The sequence below is a fragment of the Oryctolagus cuniculus genome, chromosome 10 (genome assembly GCF_051225735.1).
Source record: "Oryctolagus cuniculus isolate XC-2025 breed Fujian yellow rabbit chromosome 10, ASM5122573v1, whole genome shotgun sequence".
NCBI lineage: Eukaryota > Metazoa > Chordata > Mammalia > Lagomorpha > Leporidae > Oryctolagus > Oryctolagus cuniculus.
In genome coordinates, this window is record NC_142876.1 from 100,673,022 (window position 1) to 100,686,383 (window position 13,362).

General features: G+C 47.0%; 1 protein-coding gene across 24 annotated transcripts in view; it reads right to left on the bottom strand.

Moving 5' to 3' along the window:
• The window catches only part of RBM6 (RNA binding motif protein 6), a 116,168-nt gene extending 103,915 nt beyond the window's left edge, over positions 1–12,253 (bottom strand). For all 24 annotated transcript variants that reach the window (XM_089306234.1, XM_089306230.1, XM_089306228.1 and 21 more), the window contains exon 1: positions 12,180–12,253. The gene's annotated coding sequence lies outside the window, so the exon portion shown is untranslated. The remainder of the gene's footprint in view (positions 1–12,179) is intronic.
• Positions 12,254–13,362: the final 1,109 nt, after the last annotated feature.

Consider the following 13,362-nt stretch of genomic DNA (forward strand, 5'->3'; position numbering starts at 1 on the left):
GGCTACAGCCTGCCCCAGCCCCAGGTGTTGTAGCCATTTGGGTAGTGAACCAAAGAATGGAGAATCTCTCTTTCTCTCAGTCTGTCTCCCTCTCTCTGTAACTCTGCCTTTCTTTTTTTTTTAACTTTGCCTTTCAAAAAAAAAAAAATCTAAAAAAAAACCTTTCTGAACACCCCTCATAGGGATGCATTTCCATCAACTCCTTTAAGTTTCACCTTAGTGGCAGGTTTTTGGCCTCATGGTAAAGATGCCTGCATTCCATATAAAAGTACCTGATTTTGACATCCAGCTATGGCTCCTGATGCCAGCTTCCTGTTAATACAAATCCTTGGGAGGCAGCAGTTGACAGCTCAAGCAATTCAGTTCCTACCATTTGACATGGGAGACTTGGATTGAGTTCCTGGCTTTGGTCATAGCCCAGCATTAAGCTGTTGTGGACATTTGGGAATGAACAACATTAAGCTGTTGTGGACATCTGGGAGGAGCTAGGGCACACACATGCTCTCTCTCTGCCTCTCAAATAATACAACTTAAAAAAGAAAAAACAAAGTTGAACTTAGCAGCCAGCGCCGCGGCTCACTAGGCTAATCCTCCACCTGCAGCGCCGGCACACCGGGTTCTAGTCCCAGTTGGGGCGCCAGATTCTGTCCCGGTTGCCCCTCTTCCAGGCCAGCTCTCTGGTGGCCAGGGAGTGCAGTGGAGGATGGCCCAAGTGCTTGGGCCCTGCACCCCATGGGAGACCAGGAGAAGTACCTGGCTCCTGCCATCTGATCAGCGCGGTGCGCCGGCCGCGGCGGCCATTGGAGGGTGAACCAATGGCAAAAGGAAGACCTTTCTCTCTGTCTCTCTCTCTTTGTCCACTCTGCCTGTCAAAAAAAAAAAAAAAAAAAAAAGCTGAACTTGGCAACTACATTCTCCCAAAACCTAAAGGCTTTGGTTTCCTGGATACTGAGCAGATTAGGGAAAAAAATTCCTTATTGAAGGTAAACAACACTTATGGTTGGCACTATGATGTTAGCTGCTCATTTTTGAGCCACCTCTGCCTTTCATTCTTTCTTCTTTTCCTCATTTTTTTTTTTGCTGTGGTAAAATATATATAATATTAAACTGACCATCTTAACAATTTTTAAGTAGTTAAGTGATAGTAAATGCATTCGTAACATGCAGCCATCACTACCATCCATGTCCATAACTCTCTTCATCTTATAAAATAGAAATTCTGTACCCATTAAATAATTACCCATTCTTCCTCTAACCGCTCCTTCAACCACCATTCAACTTTCTGTACTATGATGTTGACTACTAAGTGCCTTGTGTAAGTGAAATCCCACGGTATTTGTCTTTTTGTGACTATTTCACTCAGCACAATGGCATCAAGGTTTATCCACATTACAGCATGTCAAACTTTCTTTTTATAGCCAAACAATAATCCACTGTATGTATATACCACATTTTGCTAAACCATTCATTTTTCAATAGACATCTGCAGTGCTTCCATGTTTTAACTATTGTGAATAATGCTGTTATGATTTATTTATTTAGTATTTGAAACACAGAGTAAAGAAAGAGGGAGAGACAGAGAGAGAGATTTTTCATCAACTGGTTCACTCCCCAAAAGGGCTGCAACAGTTGGAGCTGGGCCAATCCAAAGCCAGGACCCAAGAGCTTCCTCCAGGTCTCCCATATGGGTGCAGGGGCCCAAGCACTGTGGTCAGAACTGACTAGGTCCTGCTTTAAACACTAATCTTTCCCAAAGTACATGTCATAGGCATCATAGGATACTCAATACAGAGGTAGGGGTTGCTTTGGCTTCCCTCCCATCCCCAAGATCCAACCAGGAGCTTTGAAACAGCAGCAACTTTAATGTTTACTATTACACCTAGATTCAGTGACTACTGGATGCATCCTTGCCCCCCAAAATATACTCAATTAAACTTTTAAGCATATTCATTCCAAGTACAGGACTTCAAAAGGGTCCTTTCAGGGGTTAGTGTTGTGGCACAGTGGGTTAAGATGCCATTTGCAATGCCAGCATCCCATATTGCAGCAGTGGTGCAAGTTCCAACTGCTCAGCTTCCAATCCAGTTCCCTGCAAGTGCACCTGGTAAAGCAGCAGACAATGGCCCAAGTGCTTGGTCCCTGACACCCACAGGGGAGATCTGAATGGAGTTACAGCGGTCTGGCCCAGCCTTAGCCATTGCAGCCATTAAAGGAGTGAACCAGCAGATAGAAGATCATTATGTCTGCCCGGCACTGTGGCAGAGCGGGTTAAAGTCCCAGCCTGCAGCACAGGCATCCCATATGGACACTGGTTCTAGTCCTGGCTGTTCCTCTTCCGAAGTAGCTCTCCTCTGCTATGGCCTGGGAAAGCAAGTAGTGGAAGATGGTCTAAGTGCTTGTGCCCCTGCACCCATGTGGGAGACCCAGAAGAAGCTCTCTTGGTTCCTGGCTTTGGATCAGCTCAGCTCCAGCAGTTGTGGCCATTTGGGGAGTGAACCAGCAGGAGGAAGATCTTTGTGTGTACTCTCTGTAACTCTGCCTTTCAAATAAATAAAATAAATCTTTAAAAAAAAAAAAAAAAGATCAATATCTAACTCTGCCTTTCAAATAAGTAATCATGTAAAAGAAAAAAAAAAAGATGTCTATATCTCACATCAGTGTGTCTAGGTTTGATGCCAATGTCTGGTTCCTGATTTCAGCTTCCATTTCTTAAAAAAAAAAAAAAAAAAAAATAGGCCGGCGTAGTGGCTCACTAGGCTAATCCTCCGCCTTGCGGCGCCGGCACCCCGGGTTCTAGTCCCAGTCAGGGCGCTGGATTCTGTCCTGGTTGCCCCTCTTCCAGGCCAGCTCTCTGCTGTGGCCAGGGAGCGCAGTGGAGGATGGCCCAAGTGCTTGGGCCCTGCACCCCATGGGAGACCAGGAGAAGTACCTGGCTCCTGCCATCAGCAGCGCAGTGTGCCGGCCGCGGGGGCCATTGGAGGGTGAACCAACAGCAAAGGAAGACCTTTCTGTCTCTCTTTCTCTCACTGTCCACTCTGCCTGTCAAAAAAAATAATAAAAATAAATAAATAAATAAAAGTTTTTTTTTTTTAATTTACTTACTTTATTTGAAAGGCAGTTACAAAGAGCAAAGAGACACAGAGAGAAATCTTCCATCTGCTGGTACACTTCCCAAGTGGCTGCAACACCTGGAGCTGAGCCAGACCCAAGCCAGGAGCCCAGAGCTTCTCCCATATGGATGAAGGGGTCCAAGCAGTTGGGCCATTCTCTATTGTCTTCCCAGGAGCATTAGCAGGGAGCTGGATCTGAAGTGGAACAGCCAGGACTTGAACCTCAAATCAGTGCCCATGTGGGAATGCCGGCCCCTTAGGCTTCCTTCTAATGCACACTCTAGGGAGCAGCAGTCAAAGTTCAAGTAACTGGGTTCCTGCCATCCATGCAGGAGACTTGGATTGAGTTCCTGGCTAACATAAAATGGTATGGCTCTGTGGATGAAGCCACCACCTACAGTGCCGGCATCCCATGTGGGTGCTGGTTTGGGACCCAGCTGCTCCACTTCTGATCCAGCTCTCTGCTATGGCCTGGGAAAGCAGTGGAAGATGGCCGAGGTCCTTGGGCCCCTGCACCCACATGGGAAGACCTGGAGGAAGCTCCTGGCTTTGGAACAGCACAGCTCCAGCCGTTGCAGCCGGTGGCGGAGTGAACCAGCAGATGGAGGATCTCTCTCTCTCTCTCTCTCTCTGGGTAACTCTTTCAAATAAATAAATCTTAAATATACATACACACACACACACACATATATATGACATAAAGCTGCACTTCAAAAAACATTGTTAAAAATTGATCGGCAGGCCGGCGCCGCGGCTCACTAGGCTAATCCTCCGCCTAGCGGCGCCGGCACACCGGGTTCTAGTCCCGGTCGGGGCGCCGGATTCTGTCCCGGTTGCCCCTCTTCCAGGCCAGCCCTCTGCTGTGGCCAGGGAGTGCAGTGGAGGATGGCCCAGGTGCTTGGGCCCTGCACCCCATGGGAGACCAGGAAAAGCACCTGGCTCCTGGCTCCTGCCATCGGATCAGCGCGGTGCGCTGGCCGCAGCGCGCCGGCCGCGGCGGCCATTGGAGGGTGAACCAACGGCAAAAGGAAGACCTTTCTCTCTGTCTCTCTCTCTCACTGTCCACTCTGCCTGTCAAAAAAAAAAAAAAAAAAATTGATCGGCAAAGGGCTGGCATTGTGGTATAGCGGGGAAAGCCGCCTGTGATCTAGAATCCCATATAGGTGCCAGTTTGAATTCTGGCTGCTCCACTTCCAAATTCAGCCTGGCCCAACCCTGGCCACTGCAGCCATCTACAGAGTGAAACAGTGGATGGAAGATATCTCTCTCTCTCTGTAAAACTATTTCAAATAAGTAAATTTTTAAAAAGCAAAAACAAGTAAATAAACACTTATACAAAATATTCACAACAGTTTGTTTATAATATTTTTTTAAACAGAAACAATGCAAATATCCTCCTATAGGAGATCAGATATATAGCGTTTGGTGCCCTGAAGGGTTTTCCTCTCTGGGGCACTATTCCTCAGGTTTCAAAGGAGGAAGAGCCATTCTTTTGTAAAGTAGGAGAAGGAAAAGTAGATGAAGGGAGGTAGAAAAGGAAAATCAACAAAACCCATTTTCAAATGTATTTTTAAATTATGGTTAAAATATATATTACATATAAATAAAATAAAACTTGCCATTGTAACTATTTGTTTTTTGAAAGATTTATTTTATTTAGTTGAGAGGCAGAGTTAGAGAGAGATCTTCCATCCACTGGTCCACTCCCCCAAACGACTGTAATGGCCTGAGACTCGGCCAGGTAGAAGTACCCACATAGGTGTAAGAGCTCAAGCACTTTGGCTATCCTCCACTGTTTTCCCAGGTGCATTAGCAAGGAGCTGGATCAGAAGCGGGGCAGCCAGGACTCGAACCCATATGGAATGCTGACATTGCAGGTAGCAGCTTTACCCACAATACCGGTTCCCATTTTAACTAACACAGTGCAGTATTGGCCTAAGAATAGACATACAGACCAGTGAAACAGAATAAAGAGACCATATGTAAACCCTCACAAATCTGGCAGAACTGATTTTCTTTTTTTCTTTTTTCTTTTTTTTTTTAAGATTCATTTATTTGAAAGTCAGAGTTACAGAGAGGAGAGGCAGAGAGAGAGAGGTCTTCCATCCACTGGTTCACTCCCCAGATGGCCGCAAAGGCCAGAGCTGCTACGATCCGAAGACAGGAGCCAGGAGCTTCTTCCAGGTCTCCCACGTGGGTGCAGGGGCCCAAGCACTTGCGCCATCTTCTACTGCTTTCCCAGGTCATAGCTGAGAGCTGGATGGGAAGTGGAGCAGCTGGGACTAGAACCAGTGCCTATATGGGATGCCAGTGCTTCAGGCCAGGGCGTTAAACCCACTGTGCCACAGCGCCGGCCCCAATGTGTGTGCATGCCTTTTCTTTTTTTTTTTTTTTTTTTTTTTTTTGACAGGCAGAGTTAGACCGTGAAAGAAAGGTCTTCCTTCCATTGGTTCATTCCCCAAAATGGCCGCTGCGGCCGGCGCACAGCGCCAATCTGAAGCCAAAAGCCAGGTGCTTCCTCCTGGTCTCCCATGCAGGTGCAGGGCCCAAGCACTTGGGCCATCCTCCACTGCCTTCCCCGGCCACAGCAGAGAGCTCGACTGGAAGAGGAGCAACTGGAATAGAACCAGCGCTCCAATCAGGACTAAAACCCGGAATACCGGCTCCACAGGCGAAGGATTAGCCTAGTGAGCCGCAGCACTGGCCATTGGCAGAACTGATTTTCAACAAGGATGCCAAGACCATTCATTGAAGAAAAGACAGTCTTTTCAACAAATGGTGCAGGGAAAACTGACTATCCACATGCAAAAGAATGAAGTAGGACAGTTACCTAACACCACAGACAAAATTAACTCAAAATGGATCAAAGACCTGAATGTAAGAATAAAAGCTACACAACTCTTAGAAAAAGCATAAATCTAATTAGACTGGTAATTATCTCTTGCAAATTATAGCTAAAAAAATTAAAAACCTGATTAATTGGAGTTCATCAAAATGAAAATCTGTTGTGCATTAAAGCACACTATCAACAGAGTAAACAAACAATCCACATAACTAGGGAATATACTTGCAAATCACATTTGACAGTTGCTTAATATCCAGAACATATAAAGGACTCCCAAAACTCAACAACAGGCCAAAATTTAAAATGGTCAAATGACATGAATAGATGCTTATCTAAAGGACAACACCAAAATGGCAGTAAGTACATGAAAGGATGGTCAACACTGGGGACTGGCATTGTGGCACAGCAGGTTAAGTTGCTGCCTGGCCCATCTCCAATCATTGTAGCCAGTTGAGGAGTGAACCAGCAGATGGAAGCTCTCTCTCTCTTCCTCTCTCTGTAACTGTGCTTTTCAAATAAATAAATACATCTTTAAAAAAGAATAGATGCTCAACATCACTAATAATTAGGAAAATGCAAATCAAAACTACAGAGAGGGCTAGGTATTTGGTGCAACAGTGAAGAAGTAATTTGAGGGGCCTAGTGCTGTGGCATACTGGGCTAAGCCTCCACCTGCAGTACCAGAATCCCATATAAGCGCCAGTTCAAGTCCTGGCTGCTCCTCTTCCAATCCATCTCTCTGCTATGGCCTAGGAAAGCAGCAGAAGATGGCCCAAGTGCCTGGGCCCCTGCACCCACGTGGGAGACCCTGAGACCCAGAAGAAGCTCCTGTCTCCTGGCTTCACATCAGCTCAGCTCCAGTAGGTGCAGCCATCTGGAAGACCTTTCTCTCTGTCTCTCCCTCTTTCTGACTGTAACTCTTCCTCTCAAATAAATGAAATAAAGAAAAAAGTCAATTTATCTTAAAAAAAAAAAATCACTTGGGATGTCCACATCCAATTTTGGAGTGCTGATTCAAGTCCCAGCTACTCTGTTTCTGATCCAGCACCTTACTTAAATGCCTAGGAAGCAGTAGCTGATGGCTTAAGAGCTTGGGTTCCTGCCATGCATGTAGGAGACCTGGACAGAGCAGTGCCTGGCTCCTGGCTTCACCTTGGCCCAGCCTCAGCTATTGTGGCCATCTAGGAAATGAACCAGGGGATGGAAGATAATTATGTGCATCCATCTGTTGCTCTTTCAAATAAATAAATCTTAAAACACACACACGGCGCTGGGACTGTGTCGCGGCAGGTAAAACCACCACCTGAGATGCCAGCATCCTATATGGGCGCTGGTTCAAGTCCTGGCTGCAACACTACCAATCCAGATCCCTACTAATGAACCTGGAAAAACAACGGAAGAGAGCCCAAGTACTTAGGTCTCTCCACCCACATGGGAGACCTGGAAGAAGCTCCTGGCTTCAGCCTGGCTCAGCCCTGGTTGCTGCAGTCATTTGGAGTGTGAACCAGTGGATGGAAGACACTCACCCCTCCTTAACTCTGCCTTTCAAATAAATAAAACAAATCATTAACACACACACACACACAAATAGGTTCAATGCCTGGCTCTGGCTCCTGACAACAACTTTCTGCTAATGCAGACCCTGTGAGGCAGCCCTGATGGCTCAAGTAACAGGGCACCTGGCACCCATATGAGGGGCCTGTTAAAGAGTTCTCAGTTCCCAACTTGCAGGCATTTGGGTAGTAAACCAGGAGGGAGGTACTTTATAGGTCTGTTTTTCTGTATGTCTCTCTGCCTCTCAATTTAAAAACAAAAAAAAAAAAAATGAAAACCAGAAATTAGGTGTTGGTGAGGATGTGAAAAATTGCAATTTGTATTAGTCTGGCAGGACTGTCATAACAAAATATCAGACTGCATGACTTAAACAAAAGAGATTTTTTCATGGTTCTAGAGAGGGAAATTCTAAGATCACAGTGTTGGCAAGGTTGGTTTCTGGTGAAGCCTCTCTCCTTGGCTTGCAGATCCCACTGTGTCATAACACGGCCTTTCTCTTCTTATAAAGATACTAGTCTGATTGGATTAAGGCCCCATCTTTATGATCTCTTTTTAACTTTATCTTCTTAATGATCCTATCTCCAAACATACTTATACTGGGAATCAAAGGTAGGAGAGAGCATAATTCAACCTATAACAAAACCCTTGAGCCGGCGCCGTGGCTCAATAGGCTAATCCTCCACCTTGCGGCGCCGGCACACCGGGTTCTAGTCCCGGTTGGGGCGCCGGATTCTGTCCCGGTTGCCCCTCTTCCAGGCCAGCTCTCTGCTATGGCCAGGGAGTGCAGTGGAGGATGGCCCAGGTGCTTGGGCCCTGCACCCCATGGGAGACCAGGAAAAGCACCTGGCTCCTGGCTCCTGCCAGGATCAGCGCGGTGCGCCGGCTGCAGCGGCGGCCATTGGAGGGTGAACCAACGGCAAAGGAAGACCTTTCTCTCTGTCTCTCTCTCTCACTGTCCACTCTGCCTGTCAAAAAAAAAAAAAAAAAAAAAAAAAAAAAAAAAAAAAAAAAACCCTTGTGTACTGCTGTTAAGAATGTAAAATGCTTGTGGTAAAGAAGGTAAAGTCAATGCCTGCAATACCAGCATCCCATATGGGCACTGGTTGGAGATCTGGTCACTCCACTTCCCATTCAGCTCCCTCCTAAGGTGCCTGGGAAAGCAGTAGAAGATGGCCCAAGTGCTTGGGATTCCCACACCCACATTGGAGACCTGAAAGAAGTTCCCAGATCCTGGCTTCGGCCTCACACAGCAGCAGATAGAAGATCTCTCCCTGTATCTCCCTCTAACTCTGTCTTTCAAATAAAATAAATAATTTTTTTAAAAAAGTTAAACACAGAATTACCATGTAGCAATTCCACTCTGGGTGCGTACCCAAAAGAACTGAAAACAGGGATTCAAAGATATATTGTACAACAATTTTCACAGTAGCATTGTTCACAATAGCAAAAAGACAGAAACAATCAGTCTCTATACAGATGAAGGGAAAACAAAATGTGATCTATACACACAAAATATTACTCAGCCATAAAAAGAAATCAATTTTTTTTATTTTATCTTTTTTTTATTTTTTATTTTGACAGGCAGAGTGGACAGTGAGAGAGAGAGACAGAGAGAAAGGTCTTCATTTTCCATTGAGTCACCCCTCAGTGGCCGCTGTGGCCTGCACGCTGTGGCCAGCGCACCACGCTGATCCGAAGCCAGGAGCCAGGTGCTTCTCCTGGTCTCCCATGCAGGTGCAGGGCCCAAGCACTTGGGCCATCCTCCACTGCACTCCTGGGCCACAGCAGAGCTGGACTGGAAGAAGAGCAACCGGGACAGAACTGGCGCCTCAACCAGGACTAGAACCCAGTGTGCCGGCGCTGCAGGGAGAAGATTAGCCTATTGAGCCACAGCGCCGGCCAGAAATCAAGTTTTAATACATGCTACAACGTGGATGAACTTCAAAACAATTATGCTAAGTGAAGTGATCCAGACACAGAAAAGAAAAATACAGAATTCCATTTATATATGGCACCTGGAACAGGCAAATTTATAGAGAAACAAAGTATAACAGAAGTTACCAGATGTTAAAGAAAGAAAGAAATGGGGAATTACTTGATTAACAGTTACTGTGTTTCAGTTCAAGGTGACAATTTAGAAATGAACACACCTGTTTTGCCCTACATTATGAATGTAACTAATGCCACTGAATTCTACACTTCAGAATGATTTAAAAGGCAGATTGTTACAATTATATATATTTCTTTAAGTATTTTAACCTTGGGCCACTTTTCTTTTTTATTTATTTATTTGACAGATAGAGTTAGACAGTGAGAGAGAGAAAGAGAGAAAGGTCTTCCTTCTGTTGGTTCACCCCACAAATGGCCGCTATGGCTGCAGCTACACTGATCCAAAGCCAGGAGCCAGGTGATTCCTCCTTGTCTCCCATGCGGGTGCAGGGGCCCAAGCACTTGGGCCATCCTCCACTGCCTTCCCGGACCAAAGCAGAGAGCTGGACTAGAAGATCAACCAGGACTAGAACCTGGCGCCCATATGGGATGCCGGTGCCGCAAGAAGAGGATTAGCCAAGTGAGCCACGGCGCCAGCCCTACAACATGTGTTTTTAAATTAACACAATTTCTAAAATTTTATAATATGCCAAAAAGCAGTGGATTATATACCTTAAGTGGGTAAACTGCATGGTATATGAGTTTTATCTCAACAAAGCTGTTATTCAAAACAAAGTAATAGTGGCTGGCACTGTGGCACAGTGGGGCAGGCAGCCACCTATGACACCAGCAACCCATATGAGCACCAGGCTCGGGTCCCAGCTGCTCCACTTCTGATCCAGCTCTCTGCTAATGCCCCTGGCAGTTGCAGCCATTTGGGGATTCAATCAGCGAATGGATGAACCTCTCTCTGTTTACTCCATCTTGCTCTCTGTAACTCTGCCTTTTAAATAGATAAATAAATCTTTAATAAATAAAGTAACACTGATGGCTTATTTTTAGTGAATACATTCAGCCCACCAAGCACTGTTGTTAGGGCATTATACATTATACAAACTTCACAAAACTTGTAAGGTGGCTAATTTATTAACTTCCATTCAGATAAGGAAACTGAGGCACACAGAAGTTAGGTTAATTTGCCCAGTGTCAATAAATTATTGAGGGGGACAGAAATTAAACCTCTATCAGATCTGAGTCCCACAGTATGACAGAGTTACGAAGAGGACACCCAATCAAAGCCTGTTAACCAAGCAAAGGAGATGAATGTTCTGTGGAAGCCTAACAGAAAATTTAATTCCATGTACTTGGAATGTAGTTATAAAAATTTTTTTTGCAATAGTTTTAATCCCAATACAACTCACAATCAGATCATTAGTTATCAATTTAAACATACTGTCAGAAGAGCATAATCTCATTCAAATTTCCGCAACAAGTCTAGAGAGTACATTTATAACCTCCCCTTGACATTTATAACCTCCTCCTTTGTCTGAAAAGTTACAAGAACCGAGGATCCTAAAGGCAACAAAAATAAACTCATGTCTAGTAACTGTCCAGAGACCTGGTACCTATCCTATCGGTCAGGTACTACTTACCCGGACCCGGTTCACATCCGACTCTGCGTTTCACCAAAATGTGAACTTATCACGAGTTACCTTCCCCACTGCCAGTCCTATGGTCACTCACCACTTCTTGATATCTCTCTCTACAGTCTTAAGTTTGGTGATGGCGATATATTTAAATCATTCACACTGGTGGCATTACTCAACAGGAAGTTGGAAACTAGCAGGGCACAATCCAGAGTTCAGAAAATGAACCAGGTGACCAGGTGCATCAAAGTCTACTGAACTCCTTCACTTCGATCCAGCTACTCTGACCTTCACAAACCAATCTGGGATGTGCAAAAAAAAAACACACAACTACCCTCGCAATTTTCGTGCCGCACAAAACAGAGGTCTTTCTTTTTTTATTAAAAAAAAAAAAAAAAAAAAAAAAAAAAAAAAAAACACGCAGTTCCCAAGTTGAATACAGAAGCACAACATTAATTCTAAAGTTAGGAGAAAAACATACATGCAATGCCAAAAGGAATCTAAAGCCTGAATACGTGGAAACACCGCTCCCCTCCCACATTCGCTTAACGGGCGCAGAACCCACCAGACTACTCCCCCTCCTCCAGGTTCGACGCCTCGCCGGCCAGGCTCCAGCCCTCGCGCCCTCCGGTGCGGCCCAGTGCATTCGCGTCTGCCCAAGTGTGAGGGCGAGGCGACGCGCTAGGCACAAGAAGGGCGCTCTCTCTAACGATGCCTCAGAACGGAACCAGAAGCAGAAAAGAGGGAAGGAGAAAAGAACCCGCCTGCAGTTCGGCCGACCAGCAGCATCCAGCCGCAATCACGCGCCGGCCCCGGCCCCACAGCTGGCCACTCCGCCGCGGGACCGGTAATTCTACAGCCCCGCCGGGCCCCGCCCCGGGCCCGCGACCGTTCCGAGGCGTTCCTGCTTCGCCAGCACCTCCCTCACCACACCGCCGCCTGGCTCCCTTCTTTCCTAGCGAGGCCGCGGCCGCCCCGCGACACTGAAGCCGCAGCCTCCAAACGGCGCAGGCCCAGGCCGTCCGGAGAGGCCCCGTCCACTGGCTCTTTCCCCGCAGGTCCCGGCACGCCCTCTCTCCCGCAGCGGGTCCTTACCGAGGCAGCGTAGCCTCTGAGGCCCGCTCCTCCTTCTCCTCAGCCGCCACCGCCGACACAGCGCCGCGGAGACCGGAACTTCCTCCCCGCCGGGCCGCTGTTTCCACAAAGGCTCCGCGCCACCGCCTTCCCCGCTCGGCCCGCCGGGAGATGGAGTACAGCCACAGGCCCCGCCGACTCCACTCCCGCCATGCTCCGCGTTGGGGCGGGGGCTTGCCTTCTGGGGCGGGACGTAAGGGCACGCTACTCGCCGCCATCCAATGGGAGGGCGCGATTTCCCGCCCCGGTTCGTGGAGCCTGCCGGGGGTTGTGGTCTGCCCTCTGCCCTACAGCGGCTCCTCCTCTTGCGCTCTCAGAGTTGAGTAAGGCGTGCTTTTCCTTTCCAAGGTTTGCTTCCTGCCAGGCTCGCCCTTAGGGCCCTGGCCTGCCTAGCTCGAGGACCTTTTATTGTCCATTAGTGTGAAGGAAATGGCAGGCAGCCTCTTTGGACCTAAAACCTAAGTTATCGAGGGCAAAAAGGCAGCTGGCCGTGCACCCACAGAAGGCCTGGTCTCCCAGCCCCGCCATTACAGGAGACTGAGGGCAGGTACAAAAAAAAAAAAAAAAAAGACAAGCAAACAAACAAACAAAACACTTGGAGAAGCAGCAGGCTTTTCTCCTTTTCCAACTGGTGAGTTACCAAGTTAGGTGTGCCCAGCTCAAGAATACCAGGCAGGGGCCAGCGTTACGGAGCAGCGAGTTAAGCCACGGCTTTCAAAGCCTGAAGTCTGGGCTGCTCCTCTTTCCATCCAGCTTCGTGCTGATGCGCCTGGGAAGGTGGCAGATGATGGCCCAAGTGCTTGGGTTCCTGCCACCCATGTGGCACACCAGGATGGAGTTCCTGGCTCCTGGCTTCGAGCTGGTGCAGGTATCTCTCTCTCACTCACTTTCAAAATAAATATTTAAAAAACAAAACAAACAAAAAGCAGATCCTGAACCCAAACCCAGGCATTCTGATATGGAATGTGGGGACCCCAACCCACTTTTTTTTTTAAGATTTATTTATTTATTTATTTATTTATTTATTTGAAAGAGTTGCAGAAAGAGGGAGAAACAGAGAGAGATCTTCTTTCTGCTGGTTCACCCTCCAAAGCGATGACTGTTGGGGCCATTTGGGTAGTGAACAAGCAAACAGAAGATTCCC